This window comes from Myotis lucifugus, unplaced genomic scaffold, assembly GCF_000147115.1.
Source record: "Myotis lucifugus unplaced genomic scaffold, Myoluc2.0 scaffold_623, whole genome shotgun sequence".
Lineage (NCBI taxonomy): Eukaryota > Metazoa > Chordata > Mammalia > Chiroptera > Vespertilionidae > Myotis > Myotis lucifugus.
In genome coordinates this window covers 229,654-239,092 of record NW_005871671.1, presented here as the reverse complement: position 1 = coordinate 239,092, position 9,439 = coordinate 229,654, and the positions used below count along the sequence as shown (strand labels likewise).

The window sequence follows — 9,439 nt, the reverse complement described above, 5'->3', positions numbered from 1 at the left end:
CGTGCTGCACACTCAGTGGCTTAACACCACACACATTTATTCCTTTAGTTCTGCAGGTCAAAAGTTCACCGTCCCTGTCCCTGGACGTAAGCCCAGGTGCCAGCGGCTGCTGCCTCCCCGGGCTCGGCCCCCCTCACCCCGCGGGCTCTGCCCCCCTCACCCCGCGGGCTCTGCCCCCGCCTCCCCACGGGCTCGGCCCCCCTCACCCCACGGGCTCTGCGCCTCCTCCCTCACCCCGCGGGCTCTGCGCCTCCTCCCTCACCCCGCGGGCTCTGCCTCTCGTGGGCTCTGTGGGGGAATCCACTCCGTGCCTTTTCAGCTCCTCGCGGCCGCCTGCACCCCGGCTCTTGACCCCTTCCACACAGCACTGCACCTCTCTGTCCATCCTCAAATTCCCACTCACCCTGATCTCCTGCCTTCCCTGGTAAGGACCTCTGTGGCTACATTGGGGTCAACCGGACAACCCAGTTTAGTCTCCGCATCTCACAATCTAATCACAGTGACCACATGCGGTAATATCAACAGGCAGCATAACATGCACCCTAATTGTGTAACCTGGGTGTGTGTGTGTGTGTGTGTGTGTGTGTGTGTGTGTGTGTTTTACAAAAGCATAACTAATACCTTGGTTCTTCATAAAATGGAAATTTAAGTATTTCCCCGGATAGTCTTGTGGTTATTGCTATGTTGTGAGCAGTGCGAAGTGTGGCCCACAGAGTTCCATCCACAAAGGTGGAGCCTACACACCTGATCAACAAGTGAAATGTGCAGAACAAGGTGCAGCAGTCAGTGCACGGCAGGAAGCAGCCCTCTGGCCGCCGTATTGTGTAGGGTTAGCATTACAGGTTCATGACACATACACACCAGCACACGTTTTAACCCTAAAGATAAAAAAAGAAGTTGTTGCTTGAAAACATGACTCCAGGTAGCCATTTGGTTTGTATCAAGAGAAAGGGAACCTCTGAGAGTTTAGTGTCTGCCGAGTCGGGATCACCAGCTCGGTCAGTGAGCAGACACGCAAGTCCTCCCTGTGGCCGCTTCCGGAGTCCCCCGACCCCCCTCTCCACAGGGCGCTGGAGCGGCTCTGGGATGGCCCCGGCAGGTGCCTTCCCCTTTTGCGTTTCCTCTGGATTCGCTGTGTCATTTCCTCTTCTCGCCTCTCCTATGGCCTTCCATTTTCATTAGTCATGCTCCTTTCAGAACATCCTCAGGGCGCTCCACAGGGGAGATCTGGAGAAGGGAGACCCAAGGGAGGAAGACTGGGTACTGGATGCTCCCTGGCTGTCCCAGCGCCTCTGCAGACTCCTGCCAGGTGAAGAGGCCGGCAGTTCCGACTGTGGCGGCTCCATGATGCTGACTTTTCCACGAAACCAGCACCTACCGCTCGCGCCTTTCCTCTGGGCCTTCCGGAGGCCGGCCTGTTCAGCCTGCGCTGTGTCTTTTCTCTCCTTAACCTTTCATCTCACCACCAGGACTGCCACACGCCTCTTCCCACCTGAGTTCTGAAGGCCTGCCCCCGAGCATTGTCCTATCGCCCTCTGGGCTTTGATCAGCGCACGGTTCTGTGGGCTCACACTTTAGCTGAAGGGAAAGTCACAGCGTGTCGGGGTCCCTGGCAAAGATGCCCTGAGTTCCCGGCAGGTGTTTCTCAGAAGGGCTGTGCTTTGGAGAGAGAGAAGACCGCCTTCTGCACCCTCAGCAGAGGCCTGGGAGAAGCTGGGCGGCCGCATCCCTGTCTGTGCTCTGCTGGGCTTTCCCCTTCCTCCCGCTGTGCCCTCTGTCACCTCTCCTGAATGAGGAGGGCCTGTTTCATGGCAGCTCCAGTGGTGAATGAGCTGCTCAGACTGTGTCAGCTCCCTGGCTTCATGGAGATGTGCTGTGGCCTTTTTTGACAAGAAATAGCCTCCTTGTATTTCCCTGTGGCTAATAAACGATCTTCTCATCTGCTCTGGTGATGAGCAGGTTAGGGGTCGTTCCGGTCCTTCCTCAGACCCAGAGTAAGAGGCGGCCGAGGAGGGGAGCAAGGGTGCAAAGCAAACAGAGAACAGCAGGGCAGCGCAAAGCAGCCAGGGACTGCGGCCCTGTGTGCCCTGGGAGCCAGCCCGGGGAGGGGAGGGAGTAACAACGGCACCAATTCCTCCTCTGGCGAGCTGTGGGACCCTTTTCCTCTTCTTCTTAAAGGAGACCCTTTAGCCCAGCTGCTTTGTTCCATTGGTTGAGCGTAGTCCCATGCACCATGAGGTTACCAGTTGATTCTGGTTTGGACACATGCCAGGGTTGTGGGTTCTATCTCCAGTAGGGGGCATGCAGAAGGCAGCTGATTGATGTTTCTATCACTCTCTGTTTTTTCTCTCTGAAATCAATAAAAGCATATTTTAAAAAAAGAAAGATCCTTTAGCATTTCATGTAATACTAGTTTGGTGGTAATTAACTCCTTTAGCTTTTTCTTGTCTGGGAAGCTCTTTATCTGCCCTTTTGTTCTGAATAGCTTTGCTGGGTAGAGGAATCTTGGTTGTAGGCCCTTGCTTTTCATCACTTTGAATATTTCTTGCCAATCGCTTCTGGCCTGCAAAGTTTCTGTTGAGAAATCAGCTGACAGTCATATGGGCCCTCCCTTGTAGGTAACTAACCGCTTTTCTCTTGCTGCTTTTAAGATTCTCTCTTTGTCTTGAACCCTTGGCATTTTAGTTATGATGTTTCTTGGTGAGGGCTTCTTTGGGTTCTTGCTCTCTCCCTCTTCTCCTTCCGGCCCCCCACCATTTGAATGTTGGTACACTTGAAGTTGTCCCAGAGACTCCTTACACTATCCCCATTTTTTAAAATTCTTTTTTCTTTTTGCTATTCTGATTTGGTGGTTTTCACTTCCTTATATTCCAAATCACTGATTTGATTCTCAGCTTCATCTCCTCTATTATTATTCCCTGTAAATTACTCATCATGTCAGTTAGTGTATCCTTCATTTCTGACTGATCCTTTTATATGCTATTGAGGTTCTCACTAAGTTCATTGAGCATCCTTATAACCAGTGTTTTGAACTCTGCACCTAGTAGATTGCTTGTCTCCATTTTGTTTAGTTCTGTTTCAGGAGTTTTGTTCTATTCTTTCATTTGGGACATGTTTCTTTGTCCTCTCATTTGGGCAGCCTCCTTGTGTTTGTTTCTTATGTCTCTCGGGCTTGGTAGAGTGGCCTCCTATAGTAGGTGATCTGTAGGGTCCAGTGGCAGAATCTCTTGCTCACCCAAGCTGAGCACTTGAGGTGCATCCCTCTTCCACGCCTCCCCCTGTGGACTGTGTACACCATCCTGTTGTAGTTGAGCCTTGATTGCTATTGGGACATCCCCAGGAGGGATTTACCCCCAGGCTGATCAGCTGCAAGGGCTGACTGCAACCACTGACCACCAACCTCTGACCATGGTGAAGGATCAGCTGTGCAGGGGACCACCGCACAGAGCAGGACTTACTTCAGTGAGGCTCTGGAGTCTGCTGAGTCCACCCCTTGAGTGTGTCCCTTGTGGAGGTGTTTGGATGGTGATGCTTCAGTGTGGTCTGAAGCTGTCCACAGGGTGTGCTGGCTCCAGGGCCTCCCAGGAGGTGCAGGCCAAGGTCAGCCTGCGTTCTGCCCAGGGCCACCCTGCATGAGTGACAGAGAGATCTTCAGATGCTGCTACTTGTGCTGGGCTTGCAGGTGCCAGGAGAGGCCAAGCTGCAAACTAAGGCCAGCTGCTGCTAGTGTCAGGCCTGGGGCCGTTTAGCGAGAGGTATTAATTTTTCTTTGAATGTTTGGTAGAATTTACTAGTGAAGCTGTCTGGTTCTGGACTTTGTTGCTGATTTAATTTCCTTACTAGTAATTGTTTTCAGGTTTTCTATTTTATCATAATTCAGTCACAGTAAGTTGTATGTCTCTAGGAATTCAGACATTTCTTCTAGGTTATCCAACATATTGGAATATAATATTTCATAGTGTCTCTCATGAGCCTATGTATTTCTGTGGTATCAATTGTAACATTTTTATATGATCATTTTTATTCCTGGATTTGGTAACTTGTATCTTCTTCTTTTGTTGTCATAGTAGAGTTTTATCAGTTTTATTTTCAAATGATCAACTTTAGGTTTAATGGGTTTTCTCTTTTTTTATAAATATATTTCTTTATTGATTTCAGAGAGGAAGGGAGAGGGAGAGAGAGATAGAAACATCAATGATGAGAGAGAACCATTGATTGGCTGCCTCTTGCATGCCCCCTACTGGGGATCAAGCCCGCAACCCGGGCATGTGCCCTTGGCAGGAATTGAACCTGGGACCCTTCAGTCCATAGGATGACACTCTATCCACTGAGCCAAACCGGCTAGGGCGGGTTTTCTCTTTTTATGTTTTCAGCATCATTGAATCTTGCTCTTATGTTATTCTTTGCTTCTGCTTGCTTTGTTTATTTTACTCTTTTTGTTTGTTTCCTGAGATGAGCTCTTAGACTTACTGACCTTTCTTTTTTCTGATGTAAGCATTTGGTGGTATAAATTTCCCATCAGCACTGCTTTAACTCCAAGGCACAAATCTGTACAAGCTCCCTCACCACACACATTCAATTCAAATTACTTTTTCATTCCCCTTTTTAACTTTCTTTTTGTCCCATGTAATATTGACAAGTCTGTTGATTCATTTCCAAATTTATATTTGTCTGTTATCTTTTTGTTATTCATTTCTAGTTTAATTTCATTATAGTCATAGGACATACTCTGTATATTTTTAAAAATTTACAATTTGTTTTATATTGTAATATATGGCCTATCTTAGTGAATGTTTCATTTGTTCTTGAAATGTGTATTCTGCTATTGCTGGGTGTTCTATAATGGAAATTATATTCATTTGGTTTAGGTACTGTTCAATTCCTTTATATCCTTGCTGATTTCCTATTTAGTGGTATTGCCAATTGCTGAAAGAAGGATGTTGAATTTGACAACCATAATGGATTTGTCTATTTCTCCTTTTAGTTCTGTTTGGTTTCACATGTGGTGATATCTTGTTTTATACACAGAGGATTGTTGTGTTTTTTGTGGATAGAACTTTTTATCATGTAATGTCACTTTCTAACTTAGAAATTTCCTTTGCTGTGAAATCTGCCTTTAGCATTTGGCTTCTTTCACTTTTGCATGTTTTGAGGTTTATCTGTTTTGTAGTATGTATCAGTACTTCTTTTCTTTTTATAACTGAATAATATTTTATTTTACAAATATACCACATTTTATTTATCCATTAATCTGTTGATGGACAATTTGGATTGTTTATATCTTTTGGATATTGTGAACAGTGCTGCTGTGACATTCATGTACAAGGTTTTTACTTCTTTTTCAAATCTTTTGGGTATATGTATAGCAGAATTGCCACGACGTCAGGCCACATAGTTTGTTTTATTAATTATGTATCAAGAGTCAGTCAGCAGACAGTTAAGCTAATTACATTTTTCTGTCAGTTGTGCAGTCTGATCCACAGACACCAGAAGGTCACTCACACAGCTAAGTGGCCAGGCAGTCTGACGGTGTTTGGAAACAGTCCAGTCTCCAACAAGAAAACAAATGTGTTTCTCCCTCATTACAGTGTGGAGCTTCCCTAGTAGGACAGACTATATGATTTCTGCTGGGCTTCCAGGGAGACCCATGAGAGAGAAGATATTATGAACCTGGCAAGGAAAGACAAACAAGGGGGCAGGTCAGAGCAGGTGTTATGCCCCTCCTTTGGGGTTCAGAAATCTCTCCCAGGAGATAGATTTTTGAACCTGAAAAAATAAAAAACTTCTTGGAGTTGCCAGCATGACGATTTGGAAGTAAAAATGAATGTAACTAGGTACAGTGGGTTAAATGGATGGTGCTGAAAACCAATTCTTTTGTCTTCCATTTGGTTGACATTGAAAATCTGATTTACCATTACTGTTGGTTTACAATATTGCTTGACTTGGTGCTTACAAAGAAAGCCTGAACTCTTAAAATGCTAATAAAAAATGGATAGATATGTAGATAAAATTTTGAATTGGGTATACCAGTTTATTGAAAATAATTGTCTGACAAAGATCTGAAAGACAGTAGTGTACATATCTGAATATTAAAAGCAAGTTAGGTATCTTTTAGTAATTTTAGAAAATTGTCCAAAACAAAAGTCTTTGAGTGGGAGCTACAGCAATAATTTTCTTTAACTACAATAAATGATGAATAATCTCAAGAGAGAATTTGCAGCATCAAAAGGAAAATAAGAGTTCAGATATCACTATGATAATACTATCTTTAAGAAATATTTCTGAGTGCCCAGCATATACAGGGGCCGTTTCATACACTTGGGATACATTATGAACAAAACAGATAAAAATCCCTGCCCTCACTGAGACTTTTCATTATTAGCTTGAAGTCCCTTCGCAGGCGGGCAGAGTCTCTAAACGAGGCATCCACCTGTTTGAATAAAAGTCCATGCCTTGGGGCTGCCAGCGGCCACCCTTCTCTGTGCCCAGCGTGGACCCATGGGGCTCCCTGAGTCGGACCTAGCACCTCGGCTCTCCGAGGCCAGACCGAGGCCGCAAGCAGCTCTGCGGGGTGTGAGGCGGGCCCAGGAGATGAAATGTCAACGTGAACCCTCCAGAAAGCCATTGATCTGGTGACAAAAGCCACAGAAGAAGATAAAGCCAAGAATTACGAGGAGGCGCTCCGGCTCCACCAGCGCGCGGTGGAGTGTTTCCTACACGCTATCAAATATGATGCACACAGCGACGAGGCCAAGGAGAGCATTCCAGCCAAGTGCATGCAATACCTCTACCGGGCAGAGAAGCTGAAGGGTTACCTACGGAACAAAGAGAAGCACGGCAAGAAGCCAGTCACAGAGAACCAGAGTGAGAGCAAGGTCAGTGATAGTGGCAGTGCAGGGGGTAATCCAGAGAAAAAGAAATTGCAAGAACTGACGGGAGCCGTCCTGATGGAGAAGCCCAACATTCGGTGGAGTGACGTGGCCGGGCTGGAGTTGGCCAAGGAGGCCCTCAAATAAGCTGTCATTTTGCCAATTAAATTCCCACACTTGTTCACAGGCAAGCGTACCCTTGGCGAGGGATTCTGCTCTTTGGACACCCTGGCACCAGGAAATCCTACCTGGCCAAAGCGGTGGCAACAGAGGCCAACAACTCCACCTTCTTCTCTGTGTCCTCCTCAGACTTGATGTCTAAGTGGTTGGGGAGAGTGAGAAGCTAGTCAAGAACCCGTTTGAGCTGGCCAGGCAGCACAAGCCTTCCATAATCTTCATCGACGAGGTGGATTCCCTCTGCGGATCCCGCAATGAAAATGAGAGCGAGGCTGCCCGAAGGATCAAAACAGAGTTCTTGGTCCAGACGCAAGGAGTGGGGAATAACAACGATGGGACTCTGGTTCTTGGTGCCACAAACATCCCCTGGGTGTCGGATTCGGCCATTAGAAGGAGGTTTGAAAAGCGGATTCACATCCCGTTGCCGGAGGAGGCTGCCCATTCCCAGATGTTCCGGTTGCATCTGGGCAGCACGCCACACAGCCTCACGGACGCCAATATCCAGGAGCTGGCCCGGAAGACAGAGGGCTACTCAGGTGCAGACATCAGCATCGTTGTGATAGTGACAGTGCAGGGGGTAATCCTTCATGCAGCCCGTGAGAAAAGTACAGTCAGCAACATACTTCAGAAAGGTCTGTGGCCCTTCCCGCACCAACCCTAACATTATGACCGGTGACCTCCTGACCCCATGCTCTCCAGGGGATCCAGGGGCCATGGAGATGACTTGGATGGATGCCCCTAGTGACAAACTCTTAGAGCCTGTGGTTTGCATGTCAGACCTGCTCCAGTCTTTGGCCACCACCCGGCCCACAGTGAATGCAGATGACCTCCTAAAAGTGAAGAAATTCTCAGAGGACTTTGAACAGGAGAGTTAGAAGCTTTTCACTCTGCTGGCGGTGACGCGGGAGGTTGATGGCGGTAAATTCATGCAGTCCTCATGTCGGTGGCCAGACAGGGCTGCCGGGCTCATCCTAAAACCACTCCGTGTCCCCTGGGCTGTCTGGCCACCAGCCAAGGAGCAGGAAGGAAGGGGCTCCCAGCCGCAGAGAAGCAGAAGCACATCTGGCAGCGGGTGGAATACTGGCTCTTTCTACTTCCTCCTCCTCTTCTGGATGCTCACCAACTCCTTGTCCTGCCACTCCATGTTTGTTTTTAAAGCCTTTTTGTTCCTCTAAATCAGCGGTTCTCAACCTGTGGGTCGCAACCCCTTTGGGGGTTGAACGACCCTTTCACAGGGGTCTCCTAAAACCATCGGAAAACACATAATTACATATTGTTTTTGTGATTAATCACTATGCTTTAATTATGTTCAATTTGTAACAATGAAAATACATCCTGCATATCAGATATTTACATTACAATTCATAACAGTAGCAAAATTACAGTTATGAAGTAGCAACGAAAATAATTTTATGGTTGGGGGTCACCACAACATGAGGAACTGTATTAAAGGGTCGCGGCATTAGGAAGGTTGAGAACCACTGCTCTAAATTAATGCTGCTTGGATTTTCATCTTGTTTATAAATAAAGTCAAAATCACCTGGAAGCATCACGGAGTGGGAGCAGCTGAGCAGTGGGGTTGGTGCAGCTGACCTGCGAGCCCCCATGGCCCGTTCCTTCTAGACCCAAGTGTCGCTCCTTGTGAACTGAATGGCTGATGCCCTGGATCCCCAGCCCAAGCTCTGCCTGTAAAGGCCAAGAGTAAAGCCAAGCCGCCCGCACCCTCCCAAGTCGGCATCCCGAGTCCTGTTCCTCCTGCAGGAGGAGAGGGGTCTGTGAACACCAAGCTGTGCACGTCAGAAGGAGTGAAGGCAGTCAGGCGGGTCTCACTGCTGCCTCTTCCCTCTGAATGTGAGAACATGAACCCAGCCACCACCCGGGTCGCTGTCCTGGAAGTGGGCTAATAAATCCTTGTCCCTTCTTGGAAAAAAAAAAAGTCCGTGACCTGGAAAGGAGATCGCCCAGGCAGGGAGAAGAGAGCAGTCACGACTACAGCGTAGCCCAGGGCCTCCAGCTGAGACGCTGCCACCTGGCCTCCACTGAATGACTCAGGCCACTGGGGTGAATTGGTTTCATCCTGGTGGGTGGATGATCCTGTACACCATAGCAAGTCCAGTCATAACCCTCAATGATTCTATAGAAAAGGGGGAGTTAGGAAGATAATTTTAAGTATCTTAAGAATCCAAGAAAATATTTTAAGAAAGAATGAGGCTTTCTATATATTACCAACTATCATAAAAACAGAGTAAACAATAATCTCTTGATTTTCTGAGAATATAGCACTAACTGGACATAATCTTCTCTTATTGAAGATGCATCTTCTTGGCAAGGCTGCTGGTAGCTCTAGAGCAGTGGTTGGCAAACTCATTAGTCAACAGAGCCAAATATCAACA

General features: G+C 47.3%; 1 pseudogene; it reads left to right on the top strand.

Annotated features, from left to right (window-relative positions):
- The first annotated feature begins 6,596 nt into the window (after positions 1–6,596).
- Positions 6,597–7,921, top strand: LOC102433739 (annotated as a pseudogene).
- Positions 7,922–9,439: the final 1,518 nt, after the last annotated feature.